Source organism: Ambystoma mexicanum, chromosome 2q (assembly GCF_040938575.1).
Source record: "Ambystoma mexicanum isolate Mex_15411 chromosome 2q, UKY_AmexF1_1, whole genome shotgun sequence".
Classification (NCBI taxonomy): domain Eukaryota; kingdom Metazoa; phylum Chordata; class Amphibia; order Caudata; family Ambystomatidae; genus Ambystoma; species Ambystoma mexicanum.
This window is the reverse complement of record NC_090924.1, coordinates 446,139,592-446,157,682: the sequence shown is the minus strand read 5'-3', so window position 1 is coordinate 446,157,682 and position 18,091 is coordinate 446,139,592. Positions and strand designations below refer to the sequence as shown.

The 18,091-nt window shown below is 45.7% G+C and overlaps 1 protein-coding gene across 2 annotated transcripts in view; it reads left to right on the top strand.

Annotated features, from left to right (window-relative positions):
- Positions 1 to 18,091, top strand: part of SLC38A5 (solute carrier family 38 member 5) — an 825,614-nt gene that overhangs the window by 441,573 nt on the left and 365,950 nt on the right. For both annotated transcript variants that reach the window (XM_069647525.1, XM_069647526.1), the window contains one exon: positions 14,020 to 14,087. The gene's annotated coding sequence lies outside the window, so the exon portion shown is untranslated. The remainder of the gene's footprint in view (positions 1 to 14,019; positions 14,088 to 18,091) is intronic.

Sequence of the window (18,091 nt, the reverse complement as noted above, 5' to 3'; positions counted from 1 at the left end):
TTTGTTGCTGTTCGAATTCAGAGATTTGACTTTGGCACCTTCATAAGTTTGGTTTTTCGTGGCATAAGCATGGCGACCTGTCAATGTAGGTGTGGACTGGAATGTGTGGTGCAATGTAATATATTATTTTAATTCAATACTAGCTGGGTCTGCTCCTGATTTTGCAGTTCCCCCGAGAGCTTGGCTGTCGGTTTTTGGGTGATTTGGTTGTAGCTTTAACAGTCAGCCATTGGCTAAGAATCTGGGGAAACACTAGGGCCACCGTGACTCTGGAACTAATTCGTTATTTGGTGCCCAGAGACTCTCATCTAGAAATCCCTTGGCTCATGCACGTGATGGTTGATGCAGGGGTGGGTTATTGTTTTACTACATCAGTTTTGTTACCGTCTGAGACTACAAACTCTGTGAGAATAAGTGTACTTCAGTTTCTTTTGGCCAGAAGAGTGTCTTCAGAGTTTACAAAGCCTGCCAACAGGACACATTCACTGATTATGTCCCCCAGCCTCCAAGAATATCTGAGCCGGGCCAACCATCCGTCTCAACGTTTTCCTGTTTCAAGGGCTCGTTTTAAGTGCATGCACCTGAGAGCTGTGATGTCAGCTAGGTCTGAAGGGAGGACGAACCACTTTTGTCTCGGTTGTAGCGTACCCAAAGAAGATCTGGCACACTTTTTTCTATTCTGATCCACCTTTTCAACAATTAGGGAGCAAACATTAAAACCCGTTTTGCAGGGGCCGTGGCCTGCAACGCTACAAGCCCGCATTACATTATTTCTTACAGGTTGATTCTGTCTAGTTGGGGTGGGCTGTTCTGATGTTTTTAAAGCGTGGCTTTTTAAGTCTATGGTATGATTTTATTTGTTTGACGTTTTTATGGATATTGTGCAGTTAATTTGCAGTGTTTTAATGGTATGCTATGTCTTACCAAAATAAACTTCTTTTGACTTGTAATTCAGTTTGGCTCCATATTTGTTTGATGCCAAAAGAAGAGACGGATCCATTAGGCCAGAGACACCTCAGCCATGCTGGTGTGCAAAGTGTGCGCTGCAGCGTGAGGTACAACACTGTGTGCAGTAGTAAATGGTGTTCGAGGCGATTGGGTCCTCCGACGTATTCCATATCTATGACATGTAATCACCACAGCTGTGCTGCTTCGGAAACTTTTTTCGGCGTCTGCGTCCTGCGTCGATGACGTCGATGCGCCGTCGTCGAGGACCTCGTCCGACGTCATCCGATGTGATAAGTAGGACGCACGACGCCCGTAGCCTCAGTTCCGTTTTTTCCGCAAACGTGTTGCTTCGTGAATCTCGGTTAACGCCTCGACTCTTGTGGAGTTCTGTTCTTCTCGGTTCTTCGAACCTGTTCATTTTTGTGAAGAAGTGCGGGGAGTGTGGGTCCAAGATGTCGGTGACAGACTCGCACAACGCCTGCCTCTGGTGCCTCAGGGAGGCCCACGACACGGATGACTGTATCGACTGCCAGTCGCTCACGTCCAAAGCCTTACGCGAACGTAAGAAGAAGTTGTCGGTAGGTCGGGTGTCCAAGCCCCGGAAGTCGAAGTCTGCGGGGCTTTCGACGGATGATTCGAGGGGTAACTCTCCGCGTCATCGTCGGAAGTCTCGTGGGTCTCGCCACTCCTCAGCCTCTTCGAGGCATTCTCGGAAGCGCCGACCCCAGTCGTCTTCCAGGTCCTCTTCGGAGGACTCTGCTCGGCACGTCGCTTACCCCACCAGCCGTGCGACGCCAGAGGAATGGGCTTCCTTCGGGAAGAAAATGCTGGCGATTCTTGAGTCGCAGGGTACTAAGCCGTCCGCGCACCGAGTGGGGTCGGTCATGAGAGGTCGAGAGACACCGCTCGCAAGAGTGGTCGGCACGAGTCACGGGAGAGGTCCCGTTCGGACAAGGAGACTCGTTCTCGACGTACCCGTTCCAGGTCCCGGTCCTGTACACCTGTGAGGTCTTCGAGGAAGACATCGACGTCTGAGGCGTCGAGGGCGTCGACAGGCTTTCTCGAGGCTCCGGCTCCGAGGAAGTCGTCAAAGCCGTCGACGCTCAGGTCGTCGATGGACACGCTAGGGGCTCCGGCTTCGAGGGCTGTGTCGACGCCGCCGAGGCTGGCGGCGCTGCATCTGACGTCGACGCCGATTTCCTCGACACCGATCCTCTCGGCGCCGATGCCTGTTCTCTCGACGCCGGCGCCGATTCGCTCAACGCCATCGATGCCTTTCGTGTCGGAGGTACCCCGTGGCATGGGGGAACCCCCTAGGAAGGCTCTAGTTAAGAGCAAGCACTCTCGGGTGCCTTCTTTTCGCCACCTGGAATATATTTCAGAGGCGGATGAGGATTCTGATGGCCTGGTTCCTAGTCAGGTTCCAGATGAAATTGTCTCGGTCCATAGTCAGTTTGACGATTTGAGGCAGTCACTGCATGATGCCAGTGGACTGGACACCTCTCCGAAGGTGGAGTTTTGTAGGCCTGAGCCTGGCTCTCATGCCGATTCCTCGTACCGGCGCCTTATGGCTAGGGTTTCTGAGTACTTGGGATGGTCTGCTCCCCCAGGGGAGTTTGTGCAGGATGATCTAACGGACATCCTTGATGTTGGTCCCCCAACTGACCCGGTACTGCCGTTCCATATGGCTTTACAGAGAAGGGTGGCGGCGGCTTGGACTGCTCCGGAGAGTCTCCCGGCGGTGGGCAGATCCTTGTCGCGAAAATACCATCCAGCCAGTAGCGACCCCTGCTACTTGACCAGGCACCTCACTCCGGAGAGTTTGGTGGTGCAGGCGGCCACGGCCCCCGCAAAGCGGGCGTCGTACCCTACCATCCCTCCTGATAGGGACGACAAACGTTTTGATGGCTGGGCGAAGAAAGTGTTTTCTTCTGGTGGTATGGCGCTTCAGGCGGCCAACTCCATTTGTGCCTTGTCTCGTTTCACACACACTCTGTGGAACTGTGTTGCGTTAGCGGCTGAACATATTCCCGAAGGGGACGAACTGGATGGTTTCCTTGCAATGGTCCAGGATGGTAAGGATGCCATCTGTGAGTCCGTTCAGTTGGGTTTGGACTTAGCTGAATGCGTCAGTAGGTCCATGGCGGCGAGCACCGTGATACGCAGGTTTGCGTGGTTGCGGAAGTCGGGGTTTGCTCCTGATGTGCAGTCCCGGCTCCTCAACATGCCCTTTGACGGTGAACACCTTTTTGGCAGCAAGGCTGACGAGAGCCTTGAGAGGTTGCAGACCTCAAAAGCTGCAGCGAAGTCGTTGGGCGCTGCAGTTCGCCAAGCTCTGCCTTTTCGTCCTAGGGGACAGCAGTGGAGGGGTGGTTCCTTTCGCTATTACTCGTCCTTCAGTAAAGCGAGAGGAGCTGGCAGTCAAAGAGGCCAACGCAGGGGTACCAGAGGTGGACGACAGGGTACCCGTGGTGCCAAGGCCGCTCGGGCAGTTGCCTCTTTGCCCTCAGGTAACGCTGCAGCCGCTCCCACTCAGTCATGAGGCCATGTCCCATGGTTCGCCGGTTGGGGGAAGGCTGGCGCAGCATCTTGTAGAGTGGCAAGCCATTACTTCAGATGTGTGGGTTCTGGAGATCATAACCCACGGCTACTGTCTTCCCTTTCGGCACAGGCCTCGCGACAATCCACCGGGGAACCTCTCTTTGCAGAGTCCGGATCCGAACCTTGCGCAGGAAATTCAAGCCCTGCTGGAGAAAGGCGCCATAGAACTGGTGCCTGTAGCGGAGAGGAACAAGGGATGGTATTCCCCTTATTTTTTGATTTCGAAGAAAGACGGGATTGAGACCCATCCTGGACTTGCGCGGTTTGAACAAACTCCTCAGGAAGGACAAGTTCAATATGGTTACTCTCTCTCAAGTCCTCCAGGCCCTTCAGCTTCAGGACTGGCTGGTGTCACTCGACCTCAAGGATGCTTACTTCCATGTGCCGATCCATCCCAAGCACAAGAAGTACCTGAGGTTTGCGGTTGGCGACTCGCACTTTCAGTTTCGGGTCCTGCCGTTCGGATTGACCTCCGCCCCGAGGGTTTTCACCAAGCTCATGGTGGTGGTGGCAGCGCATCTCAGGCAAGGGGGGATTCACGTCTACCCCTACCTGGACGATTGGTTGATCAGGGGGAGCTCTTCTGAGCAAGTCCTGGATCATCTGTCCGTCACCTGCCACTCCCTTCACAGGCTGGGCTTCTCCCTCAATTTAAAGAAGTCCCATTTGACGCCAACACAGCGGCTCCAGTACATCGGAGCAGTGCTCAACACTTCCCTGGGGCAGTGTTTTCCTCCCCAGGTGAGGGCTCTTCACATTCAGCAGATGGTGCACAAGTTTCAGCATGTCCAGACGCTCCCAGCATTCGAGTTCTTGAGATTGCTCGGCCTCATGGCATCCTGCATTCTTCTGGTGCCAGAGGCTCGCCTGCGGATGAGATCTTTGCAGTGGGCACTCAAGACGCAATGGGCGCAGTCCTCCGGCAGGATGTCGGACCCGGTTCAGATGCCGCCCTCGGTCGCCCGGGACCTTCTGTGGTGGGCCGTCGAAGGCAACTTGATGAAGGGGGTTCCATTTTGGCTTCCTTGGCCGGAGGTGACGATCGTGACGGATGCATCCCTCACGGGATGGGGAGCTCATGCCAACGGGCTGACAGTCATCGGTCTTTGGTCTCCGTCGGAGTCCAGACTCCATATCAATCTGTTGGAGCTGAGGGCCGTCAGGCTAGCCCTGAAGGCTTTTCTGCCGACTGTGCGAGGAAAGAGTGTCCTGATCCTGATGGACAACACAGTGGCCATGCACTACCTCAACAAAAAGGGGGGGCAGGGTCACTTCCTCTGTGCAGGGAGGCGATGCAGCTCGAGTTCTGGGCCATCCAGCAGGAAGTTTCGATCTCGGCAGTTCATCTGGCCGGAGACGAAAACGTGACGGCGGACGCTCTGAGCAGGCAGAGCGTGATCTCTCACGAGTGGGAGTTGGCTCAGGAGATTCTCCTGGAGATCTTTGCCCTTTGGGGACCCCTCAAGTGGATCTCTTCGCCTCCAGTGTCAACTGGAAGTGCGAAAGGTTTTGCTCGCGGGAATTTCCTCCAAAAGGAGCCGTAGGAGACGCGTTCGTGGTGGAGTGGTCATTGCCGCTGCTGTACGCGTTTCCTCCAGTCGCCGTCATCCCGCAAGTGCTGCGGAGGTTACGGAAGTTTGGTTCCCGGATGATACTCATTGCCCCTGCGTGGGCTCGGAGGACGTGGTACCCGGACCTTCTCGACTTGTCCATCTGCCCTCCACGTTGTCTTCCCTACCGAGACGATCTGCTCTCACGGGAGGGGGGTCAGGTTCTCCATCCAGAGGTCAGATCCTTCAACCTTCACGCTTGGCTTCTGAAAGGTTGAGGTATAAGGATTGGGACCTCCCTGAAGACGTGATGGAGGTGTTGCTTTCGGCCCGAAGGCCAGCAACAAAGTCTCTGTACCGTTGCCGTTGGCGTAAGTTCTGCGACTGGTGCAGAGTTCAGAATGTGAATCCTTTTGCATGTGACATCCCCATGGTTCTGTCCTTTTTACTTTCTTTGGCCCACAGGGGCTTGCAAGTGAGTACCATTAAAGGTTACCTGGCGGCGTGTCCATCTCGTCTGAAGAGTGTTCTTACTTTAAAATCCCTTTAATTTCACAGTTACTGAAAGGGCTCACTAATGTGTTCCCTCCGTCACCTTTCCTGGTGCCGGTTGGGATTTAAACCTTGTTCTTAGGTTTCTTATGGGTGCTCCGTTTGAGCCTTTACATTCTTGCCCTTTGAGGCTGTTAACTCTGAAAACAGTGTTTTTAGTTGCGGTTACTTCCGCTCGCAGAGTGAGTGAGTTACAGGCACTTTCAGTTAAGCCACCCTTCACTGTATTTCACAAGGACAGGGTTGTCCTTAGAGTTCGTCCTTCTTTTCTTCCGAAGGTAGTGACGGAATTTAATTTGGCCCAGAAGGTTGTTCTTCCGGCATTCTATTCTCCTCCGCATCCTGGTAAGGAAGAGGAGAGGCTCCATAGGCTTGATCCTAGGAGAGCTTTAAGCTTTTATGTTTCACGCATGTCCCGGGTCAGAGTGGACGATCAACTCTTTATTGGTTACGCTGGAAAGCGTTTGGGGCAAGCTGTGACGAAACAGACTTTGTCTCGCTGGATTATTTTGGACATCTCGGAGTGTTACCGCTTGGCGGGTAAGGACCCACCGGCTGGCTTGCAGGCTCATTCTACCAGGGGTATGGCTGCATCTACTGCCCTGCAGAGGGGTGTTCCTATTTGCAACAACTGTGATGCAGCCACCTGGGCTTCAGTACATACATTTGTACGTCACTATTCCCTCGATTCCATCCGAGGACAGGATCTGGCCTTTGGCAAGGCGTTCCTTTGCTCTGCTATTTGATTGGCTATTCTAAATTTTGATTCTAAATTCTTTCCCTCCTCCTTGCTCTGGTACTGCTTTGGGAGTCTATCATAGATATGGAATACGTCGGAGGACCCATTCCCCTCGAAGAACAAGTTAATTTCTTACCTGGTAACGTTCTTTCGATGGGATGGTCCGACGACGTATTCCATATCGCTCCCGCCCTGCCTTCCCCGCTGCAGAATTTCTTTTGCGATTGCAGCTTACGTTCCGCAAGGCTTTGTGTCTGACTGGCAGTTGACTAATGTTACACGTTCTGGGGGAAAAAACTACAACTGAAGTTACGGGCGTCGTGCGTCCTACTTATCACATCGAATGAAGTCGGATGTCGGAGGAGGTCCTCGACGACGGCGCATCGATGTCATCGACGCAGGACGCAGACGCCGAAAAATGTTTCCGAAGCAGCACAGCTGTGGTGATTACATGTCATAGATATGGAATACGTCGTCGGACCATCCCATCGAAAGAACGTTACCAGGTAAGAAAGTAACTTGTTCTTCATCTGCACCCATGCTGTGGAGCTTGTGACGTGAGGAGCACAGAGTAGACGGTGGAAGCAGATACCACGTACTGCAGCGGGAGAGCAATGATGGCACTACGATGGGAAAGAGTATGAACTGCCTTAGGAAAATATTGAGGAGATCGCTATTAGTGAAGATAAAATAAGGTAGACATCTAATTGTACAGCATAAAGATAATTCTTACTTTCTCTGGATAATTGCAAGCACATGCAGGAGCGGGCACCTCCATCCAGTATTGTGCCGGCACCAGGGGAGTCTTCAGATCCACAGGAAAAATGACAAGAATTTAGTTTATATTCCTCAGTTTTATTTGATAGCCCGCAGCAGGTAATGATTTTCTGAGAGTGTAAGCATTGTTTTGGCAATAGTTTTGGTGCTGAGAGTGTAAATTGTGAGTAGTGTGATCATAAAGGCCTTTGTGAGAGTAGGAGAAACATTACTCACAAAAGAGAGCAGTGCAAGTGCTTTATCATATTCACAAAAACATAATGAGGGATTGGGTGGTTTTGTGGTCGATTTAGGTGCATATTTAGACTTGCTTATGTTTAAAGACGGTAATGGGGAGACAGACCAATGGTTTGTACATTCAAATAAGTCTGGCGGTGCAGCAGTGGAAGTAGACAAAGCATCCATCAAACATTTGGCAGCCTGAGGTTCACAATTAACAATTGCGCCTTCAGAAGTCTTTCGAGAGCAATGATAGTCGTGTAGGGAGTTTCAACCATATGATATTGGATCTGATATTTATAATGAAATGGCCTTTTCAATTCTAGGTTAAGTGTAAGAATTTCTTTTAAGGTAGCTCAGTATAAAATCATGTTATGCAAGCTACGGTAGATTACACTTTGGGTTGGACATATTTGGTCAAATGAACATTGAGCTGAAACGGGAAGTGAAGGAACAGATGTAAGGCAGACCATGAATGAGGAATGGGCAATGCCGGTAGTGGAGAAGAAAAAGAGGACCATCTAGTTGATGAGAGTTTGTGATGAGGTATTGTTAGAAAAGACTATGGTTTGAGCAGGTTTGATACCCATTGTTGTTAAGCAAGAAGTGGGTGCAAACATTTTAAATCTGTGTCTATCTTTGAGATCTAAATAACATTGTTAAAATTGACAGACACCCTTCCTTAAAATCCGAGGCAACATGTTTACCACCTTGAATTTGTAACATACTGATTTGCAGCTGCTGGCCTAGTTTTTAACACCCCTTGGAGCATAACAGTATAAAGATATGCCCTTTGGTTTGGCATCCGCTTCAGCAGTATTCATATGATATGATATCATGAAAACTATGAATGATGCAAACTCTATGTTGTGTGCTTAGGGCAAAGATGAACTTGCTATATTTTAAATAAGATGTTATGGAAGCTACACAAGGTGGGGATGGCCTGCAAATGGAGGAATGTGAGGTACAAGTCAAAAATGGGTTTTATTTAAAGCATAGTAAAAAGGTTCTGCTTCCTTCTTCACCTTCTCTCATTCTCGCATCGCTGACACCATTTTTAAAAATGCCCTGTGCACTCTGACTTCATTTATATGATATGATAGGTTATTTATAATGTGCTTAATACCCATAGGTTTCTAAGCGCAGACTTAGGGATCAAACCCGTGTTGCTCCGCGTCGTCTTTCTTCCAAGGCAAGCACGTTACCCCTGAGCTATCCTCCGACTAAACAACTAGTCTGCATGTTTAGCTTGGTGTTTCCTTCCATCCATATTAACTCACTCTTCCTCTTCCTCGTCTCTGTACTTGAGGCTTTATGTGAGCTGGAGTCCATAAGATTGCTGGGACTTTTAGAGTGATTTTGTTCAGGATTTTTGGTTAGAATAAAAATATCAGTGTGTGTTTTGTGCATATGAGGTATCAATGTTATTCTGCCTAGAATGTTTTGTAGAACAGGGTTCTGGGTTTTACAACAGGGGATCTTGCATAGTGACAACGAGCCATCATGAATTTAGGGATTATGGGGTCTTCATCTCTGGGCAGGGAAGAATACTGCGTCCTTCCAGATGGGGTCACCAACTTCCCCCAACAGCCATCTCCTCCCATATGATCCTCCCTTTTAATACCATCTTCAGGGTCAGGATCAGGTAGCGGCTGCCGTCCCCTGGCCACATGGGAGGAGATCTCTGGCCGGGCATCAGTGATGACTCTAGAGGAATCATCACAGTGCCGTCAAGAAAGTGATCACGACTCCCTCATTTTGATGCTCAAGTCTAGGTTGGGAGGCACAGATTACCCGATGAGGCAGGCATCTACCCGGAAGAGCCCAGTAATAAGGCAGATAAGGACTTTTGTCTGACAGGCTGATCTCTCGTGCCCTAAGTTTAATTGAAGGCCGTCTCATGTCTGCCAATATATGTGAGGATGCCTTAGAACTATTTGATAAACTAATGAAATTACAAGATCTGCCTTAATAAAGAACTCTCAACAGAACACCCAGAGGGTGCATATGGTCAGTTGGTACACAAAGGAATGTAAGAGGTTGAAGGGCATCCTGATTAGTACAGTAAAAAAGTGCCCTAGAGATCCATCTGTGGTAAGAACTGCTAGACTAAAGTGCAAAAAGGGGTTCAAGGATGCAATATCTTGTTGGAAGTGTGGAGTGATCTACAGGACGCCGTACGAAGTAAGAACAGTACCACGTTCTGGAAGATAGTTGCAAGTGGCTTAGATACCACTTAAAGTAAGATTGATAGTCCAATTTCATCTGCTGAGTGGGTGCATCATTTCTCCAGTCTATACAATTTTACCTTGTCCGCGACGCTACTGCCACGCAATCGTATCTTTGAAGACATGCACAGTTGAGGAATATATTGGGTTTTCTCCTCTAGAAGATTAACAAGCTCTACTAATCTTGGCTCATGGGAAAGCTTCCGGAAGTGATATGTACAACTGGATATCATGAATTTAAATTTAATGATTTGGGTTCCAGTATTCTCAAAGTTGTTTAATGCATTTAGCAGAAACGATCTCTTCCCACCAAGCTGAAAGGATGTTGTTATTGTTCAAGAAAGTGGGCAGGGCAAATCTCGGGTCCTATTGCTTTGTCTCCCTGATTGACCACTCAGTAAAATGCCATGGGAGACTAATTTATAATAGATTAAACAAGTGGGTGAAGTCAAATGGAATTGGAGCCGAGGAGCAGCACAGCTTTCATAGGGGAGTTGGGACCGTTGAATAGGTATTGAATCTACAGTTGATTTTAGACAAATATGTTTTAGGGTCTGGTACTCCACTATATATGGGTTTTATACCTTAGCCAAACGTTCAACAATGTTAATTGGTTGAAACTATCGGAATTGTTATGGAGTTTAGGTCTTCCTAAACCCCTTCTTGCTATCTTGGTGTCCTTACATAAAAATCTGATTGCTATGTTCTGTATATCCTGTACTGGTAAAATGTTACTAGCTTTTAAATCTACATGAGGTGTCAGGCAGGGTTGTGTCCTGGCACCCTTGTTGTTTAACTTCTATATGTATTCTTTATTCTGCAATCTACGGGCCATAGCAGCAGATACACCAAGGTGTGCAGGCAGATCTATCCCAGCCTTGGGATATGCAGATGATGATGTTGTTTTACTTGTCGGACACCCAAAGCACTGCAAAGGTTGGTTTCTGGTTTTGTTGATTTTTTGGCAGCCCGTGAGCTAAGTCTTGATACAGCAAAATCAAAAGTGATGTGCGTGGCCTGTCATAAGGGTAAATTACCAATGTTTTCTGTAGCTAGTGGGCATCTGGAATGGGTAAAAGAGTTCTCGTACTTGGGAGTCATTATTAAGAACAACTTGGATTGGGGTTCTCAGACGTCAAATTGCGCAGTAAGATTCGCGCAAGTATATGGGGCAGTTCTGCAATTTAGTAAGAACCTGGGTGGCTGCTCGTTGGAAACTATTCACCCCCATTTTAATGCAAAAGCTGTGCCAGCAGCCACTGTCTTCTAACCCCAATCCAACAGGAAGAAAATCATTTTCTGCGAAGTCTGTTTGGATTATCGACCGGTGCGCGTACATAATTATTGCATCTGGAAGCTGATTGGGGATATAATACCTTAGATCTGAAACGATTGACACTATTTGGGGATATAATACCTTAGATCTGAAACGATTGACACTATGGGCATGATTATGGCATATCAGGGAATGTGATTATCCTCTCTCACATTGGATCATAAAGGATCTATTGACATCAGAGGTGGTAGGCCGCAGCCCATGGATGAAATATATAAAGCAGGTTCTGTCCTCGATGGGATTTAGCAGTTCACCTATTAGGCCATTTGAGGAAAGGGCAGCAGTTATTTCAAAATTCAAAGCTGCTTTTATTCAGGAAAAATAACTAATTGGGAGAAGCTGTGAGCTTCAAAAGCCCACAGAGCGACATCTTTGGAGGCATATCCCACAGCTGAGTTTGGATAATTATACCAGCTGGTTTGCCAACACACGTAAGAGGAGTATCTTATTTAATCTTGGAGTAAACTGCCTACCGCTAGCCTACGTGGTGGCGAATTGGCCTATTAGCAAAAAACAGCCCATGGCCACTGTTTGTGACTTTAATAGCATTAAAGTAGAATATTAACTCACTTTTTATTCTTTTTCCCTATTTTAAAGACACCAAGAAGAAAGTTCTTTCTAGCTATTTTTAGATTGTGTAGTGTTCGTACATTAGGCGAGGCAAAGATGCTGGTGTTATCCCTTCTCTGTAAGAATGCGGGCGATTCTATTTATGGTTTTTCTGAAAATGCTTATAATGTCTTTAAAAAAATTGATTTTTATTAGATGTTTCATATTGTTGAATGTTCAGTATGTTATTTCGTACTTATATTAACTGACATTTTTAAATAAAGTTTGATTGATTCGACCTTTACTTATTATAATCCTAATCCTGGTTACTCCACTTGTCCAAAATGTTGTGATTTTAGGCACATAGCTGTCTCCATCTACTGCTGTTCTTTTTGCTAGCAAATATAGAGATGCTTAGAAATTATCTAAACACCAGTAGGAATTTTATATCAAAGAAAAGCAAAGAGATCTAGTGAAGAGCCAATTTGCTGATTTTGGAGCTTAAAGACCAGGGTTCTAATCTAGGTTTCACTCGTTGACCAAGGCGTCATTACCTAGAGCAGATCACTTCATCTCTCTGCCACTCCCCTTATTTGCCAAGTGTTTTTGTTTTACCCACATAAAATTAAATGCCCTTGGTACTGTAAAAAAACCTATGTGTTGATGAAAAATTGGGGATGGGAAGGAAGCCAAGCCGCAAAACCGTAGCAAAAAATATTGTAAAACGTAGACAAGCTCCAAAACTGTAAAAATAAATACTTTTGAGGGGAATGTACGTCTGGGGAATAGAAAATGTCTAATAGTAAGCCACCAGTATTCTATCGCTACTAAGACAAAGTAGAACGGATGAGGCTTTTGGGGAGCAGGTCGTGATTGGTTCTTATTAGCTTTGTCTTTCAAAGGAATATTGGCTCTGTTGCATGTGTAATGGGAGACATTCATTTGTTTTTAAAATTTTAAATAAATGACGGTGAAATTCTAATGTTTATGAATATGTCTGGAGTCCCATGTCTCAGTCACGTAGGGGCAATGAGCCTATCGTCTCTACAAATTGAAACCATTAAATTTGCATCTGCGATTTGGGCAATATCAGCACTGGATATTTAAGCGCCACTGAACATCTCAATGTGTTATGGTCTCTGTATGGTTGGCAGGCGAGGCTGGTCTATGGGGGCAGAATGTGCATGAACCCACCAACAATAGGACACCCCCACAATGTCCACGAGTAACAGCAAAATCCTGTTACTCATGGACATGGTGGGGGCTGCACTGAAAGTGCAGCAGGGGGCGCTGTAATCAACCATCCCTGCTGTACATGCGCAGTGCAGGTGCTCCCCTGCCAGTAATGAAAGCTGAAAAACCCGGCTGAAACGGATGTTAAGAAAGAAGTGCCCTCAGGCAGTCTTTTCTTAACCCAGCCCCCTGTCCTGTCGCTCAAACAGACTAGGGTAAGTTCAGAATTTGCAGACCCCACCCCAGTCTGTACATGAGATAGAACATGGGCAAGGTGCTGAGGGAGGGTCACAGTGATGTCACTTTGGGGACCCACTCATGTCCAAGAACTACAAGGAAACCAAACAAACACCGTAAGCTAAGTTTGATTTCGTTTTGTAACTTCCTGCATGTGGGTCGAGGAATACAGTCCACACTAGAATGACCGGAGACGAGAGACGGAGGAGCTGGCTGCACCAGACCCAGCGCCTTCATTTCTTTTTTTAATGTCCCAGGATCTGCAGTGCAGACTCTGCCCTGAAGAACTCGGGACCCAGTGATAGCCACCACCCAGATGGTCCCAGATCCCCCTCTCCTAGACTGCAAGAGTCCCGCTTTTGCTCCGTGCTGTGTTGGAGCAGTAGACACCCTCTTACAAAGCCCGGATCAAAAGCAGGACTTTTGCAGTCTCTAACATTTTCTTTTTTTTTTTTTGTTTAAATGTCCTGAGTTCTGCAGTGCAGACTCTGCCCTGTAGAACTCGGGACCTGGTGTTAGCCACCCAGATGGTCCTGGACGCCCCTTTCTGTGTATAACCTATAGACAGGTATGCCAATCACAGCATGGGTTACTCAGCCTTTTAGAGAGCGCTAAACTTTGTATCATTGAGTTGCAGTTTTAACACCTATTATTATCATGGTTTCAGGATTGGGAGGAGCACCTCACGAAACACTATATGAAACTGTGATATTATTAAAATTACTGTAGACATATCATAAGCAATAGTAAAACATCTTTGGGAGAAGATTTCAAAATGCACAACACTCTACTGGTTTGTATAAACATCTTGCTTATAATAAATGCCTGCCATAGTACATTAACTGGATATTAGGCTCTGAACTCTCTCACTGTTCATGCAATGCTGAAGCCTGAACTTGCAAGACTCTCCTCCTAGGGCATTTATGACTAACTTATTGGACATGCACATTGGCAGTCTGTACTGTATGGGTATAGGATTCACTACAGGTTCTGGCTGTATTAATTTTAGAGGAGGTACAGATGTTAATAAAATGTCTGCTTTCTTTGCAGGACTCCAGTGTAAATGTGAAGGTGTTTCTTACAGAAGAGAAGATCGGAGGATCCATTTGGATCAATAAGTAAGTCTGTGTGTGTGCTACTGGATCTTAACCTTCGGGTATGAAGCAAGGCAGGAGTACAAGGACCAATTAGTTCAAGCTTCCACTAGTGGGGATAGTGGAGGCTAGACCCCAAGATTTCTCTCAATGTGTTTTTACTGGGGTTGACACTGGGATAACATTGTTTTCTGGGCACACAGAGGACACCAACATGACTGTGTGCTAAGTGGGGCAACAATGCTAGGAATGGTATTGCTGGACTTGCATGACAATGCTCAACTGCGGTAACACTAATCTGAGAGCACTGTTTTCATTGGTATGACATTAACAGCGTGTGCACTGGGAAATCTTAAACTAGCTTGGCAACATAAAAGGCTGCATGCCATTTCTTTTACAGCAAAGCTGGTGTATTGAGTGGACACATTTGGGAGTACTCTGGTGTATTTAATCATCTCCCAAGGCAATTGGCACATTACATATCCAATTATCAACACACTGATTGTTTGAGCAACACTTGAATACACTTTGTGTGGTATCCTGATGAGTTGCAGCGAATTATGATTGTATTTTTAACTACCAACCCCAGGAAAGTCATGTTCATTATGAAATCTTCTGTCACATTATTTAAAATAGCTGTAATTCCTGCAAGAAAATTATATAAGTAGGAAAATGTTTAAGGGATGGCAGTTGCTCGTTTGACCCAGCACTTGCCTTAATGATGGAAGCATATTTGTGCCATGGTAGGAGATGGGCACATACATGATTTACTGCTGCAAAATGGCCCTGTGTACTGTCGGCAACTTGGCATCTCTGCTAGTAGAAAATTGTGTGGATTCTCTTCTGAGAACTGCTTGTATCTTCTGTCTTTTTCTACAAATGTTCCACAAATCTACAAATCTCTCCTATGAGTTAACAGCAATAATCTAATATGTTTTTCTCTTATACTCTCCAGACTACTTCTCAGCACTCTGTACTACTCTAATACACATTGCACAACACCTCTGCCATATGAATGCAGCTATATCCCATGATAAACATTCAGTCTAGCTGAACACATAACGTCTGTCCTGCTCTCCCATACTCTCCATACTTCCTCTCAGCACCCATCCATGGCCATCTTGACATGGGTGTCTAGCAGGGACTTGCCCACCCGTAGCTAACTTTGTTTTGGCCAAAATGCACACACGCATTTCTAAACCTCACTGATGAATTTCCCATACCTGGATTTTTGTCCCCCAAGGGCGTTCAACCTACAGCACGTTGGGACCATACCAGTGGTGAAAGGCACTATAAAAATGACAATTAATTTACACTACGTTACCTGGATAATTTGATATTTTTACATTTACTGAAAGAAGCTTTGGGGGATTATCTTGCATGTTGGCAAAATTGACTCAGTTGAACAGAATTATTGACATGGGGAACAAGCTTCCATGTATGAAGACACAAAATCAATACTTGTTTCCTAATATTTCGAAGGATGTATGGACAGGTGGCTTTAGGACTAATATAAGTGTGAACTCTGGTGCGGATGTTGCAAAGAGAACTCGAGCCAAATCTTTTTTGGGAGAAGATTCTGTTCTTTCTAGATCCATCTAAAATAGTTAAATGTGGCAGGAAGCAATATAAGTAAAGGCTGGAGAGTGGCATAGTAAGCGAGTGAAGCTTAATATAGGGAAATATGAAGAAGACAGACAGGGGTAGGAGGGAAAACTGTTTAGCATTGGAAAGCAATATAATTCAATAAGAATGAGTACATTCTATAACGGGTGTACAATAATGAGTATCGTAGATCAAGGCTAGAAAGATGCACCATTGTGGCTGTGTAGCCTAGTTTTAACAAATCGATTGGTGAGGGATCATCCCCCTCGGAGCATAGGTAACGTAACCAAAATGGCACGGAACATCACATGAGAAAAGTGAATTAAGCGTGCAGGGCATTGTCATCTAAACATTGACCATTAAACTATAGTAAGTGTATGAGAATACGTTATATAAAGTGATGGTCATGGTGGACAGTAGATGAGGACGATGATCACGCCCATAAAGACTATGAGCCAGTGGATCAAACATAATCACCACATACTCTGGCTCTCTAAATTGTGCCTCAAAGACAGTGGCCAGTAGACAATAAGCCATGTCAGAACTGTTTTCTTTCTCTTTTTCTTCCCTATCTCGCTTTTCATTAGTATTAAAATGGACAAGCGCCCCCAGCGATTCTTGCTTTTCAAAAACAACTAAACTTGGAAAGTCAAAGTTAGATTACACTATTCTGTTCACTGCCAAGACCAGTAGACCTGATTAGTCAACAAGCAGTCGTCTATGAGGGATTGTTTGAAACTTAGCAGTAAATGGGAACATGTAGATAAGTAACACATAAAGATTTCTAATGTGGCATAATAATATGTTAACAAGTGTATAAAAGCACTGTAAAGGTAGACTGATTGACCTTTCCAATTTCTAAGATCACAACAGAGATGCACTTAATAGTGTGTCCTGGTATTTTTTGCCTACGGAACTGTATATGTGTATGCATGAGCGAGGTAATGAATTCCCCCAGAACTATGGTTTAGTATTCATTGCTGTTGATGTTGAGACAATTGACATGATTTGATGAAGAGTTCTATTTGTTATAAGAATGTATCCCAGACGTGTTTGGGGTGTTTAAAGAAGTGGGTTAGGGTAAAGCGGATGTACATGTGTATGTGCCTGTAAGAGTGTGAAAGGGAGATTAGGAATATATTTAAATGCAATGTGAAACAATTCCAGCAGTCTTCCACCCCAAGTATATACAAATGTACCCATCACAACCTCCTCTTGACTTTCTGTTGACACTTGCCACAGAATCAGTTATGTGTAACTGGAAAAATGTATCCCGGCTTTCTCATCATGCGTGGTGGGCTTGGGTTTGCCTCTCACACAGCTGAATTGAAATTGCCTTTTAAAAGAAAATCTATAGTGTCAAATTGGACTCATTTTGGCACAAATTAATGTCTACATTTCCCAGACCACCCCAGTAACATTTCTTAAGACTTAATCAATGTCAGGTTGGTCCCCAAGACACATGTTTCACTGATCTGATGTCCTCCTGTAGCTCTTAGGCCCCTCTCCCTTCAAAACAATGAAGTCCATACCCATACTCTCCTCACACGATGGCGGTTTATCTGATCTTTTCCTATCCTATCTTATTATCCAATCTTCTAACAATCTCCCTATTCCTTTGACCCCAATACCAACCCTCCTACTTCTTATTCTACCTTTCCTCCTCTCTTTGCCCTCGATCTCTCAAAAGGCATATCGTATCAAGTGCTTCTGTAGCGCTTCTGAATTGTAGTTTCTTGGTTTTTCAGTATTATCTAACAATTTCTTCCTTGAGATATCTGTGTTCAGAGATGGATGATTCCGAGCTCTGTTTGCTCAAAACCAAATATAGTTTGAAAATAAATAATTATTTTCTGTCTTTAACGGCTGAAGAGAGGCTGTTGACTCTGGTTGTACTTTCTATAGAGACCAAAATGATCGATAAAATAGATTAAGCACAAGTGTGCTTTAGACCATGAATTTATACATGAAATAATGAGTCGCTTTTGCAGTGTTGTCTATTTTGCTGTACCTACTTATTACATTAAAATACTTGTATTACTAGTTAATAAACCAGCTTTTTTATATTGCAATGATTTTATAATTGCGTGGGTTTGCTGTTTTGGGGTCGCATTCTAGTGTTTTGCTCTGGGCGCTTCATTCACTAGAACGTATTCTATCTATAAGGAGAACGCTGTTTACATTCGAATTTTTCTCTGCACGGTTTCATGCAGGAAACAAAGCAGGTGACGTGTTCTTAACATGTCTGCCAGTCCTGTACAAAAGATGGAAACTGTGTGACCTCGAGGATTGGATTTTACACCTTTCCTGTTTGAGGCCTGTTGGCCTGTTCTACTGTGCTATATTATACCTGGCGCGCATTTCACATGTTAGAACGTCTCGAAAAACACGTCAGATGGGGACAAAAAAAATAGGCACAGAGC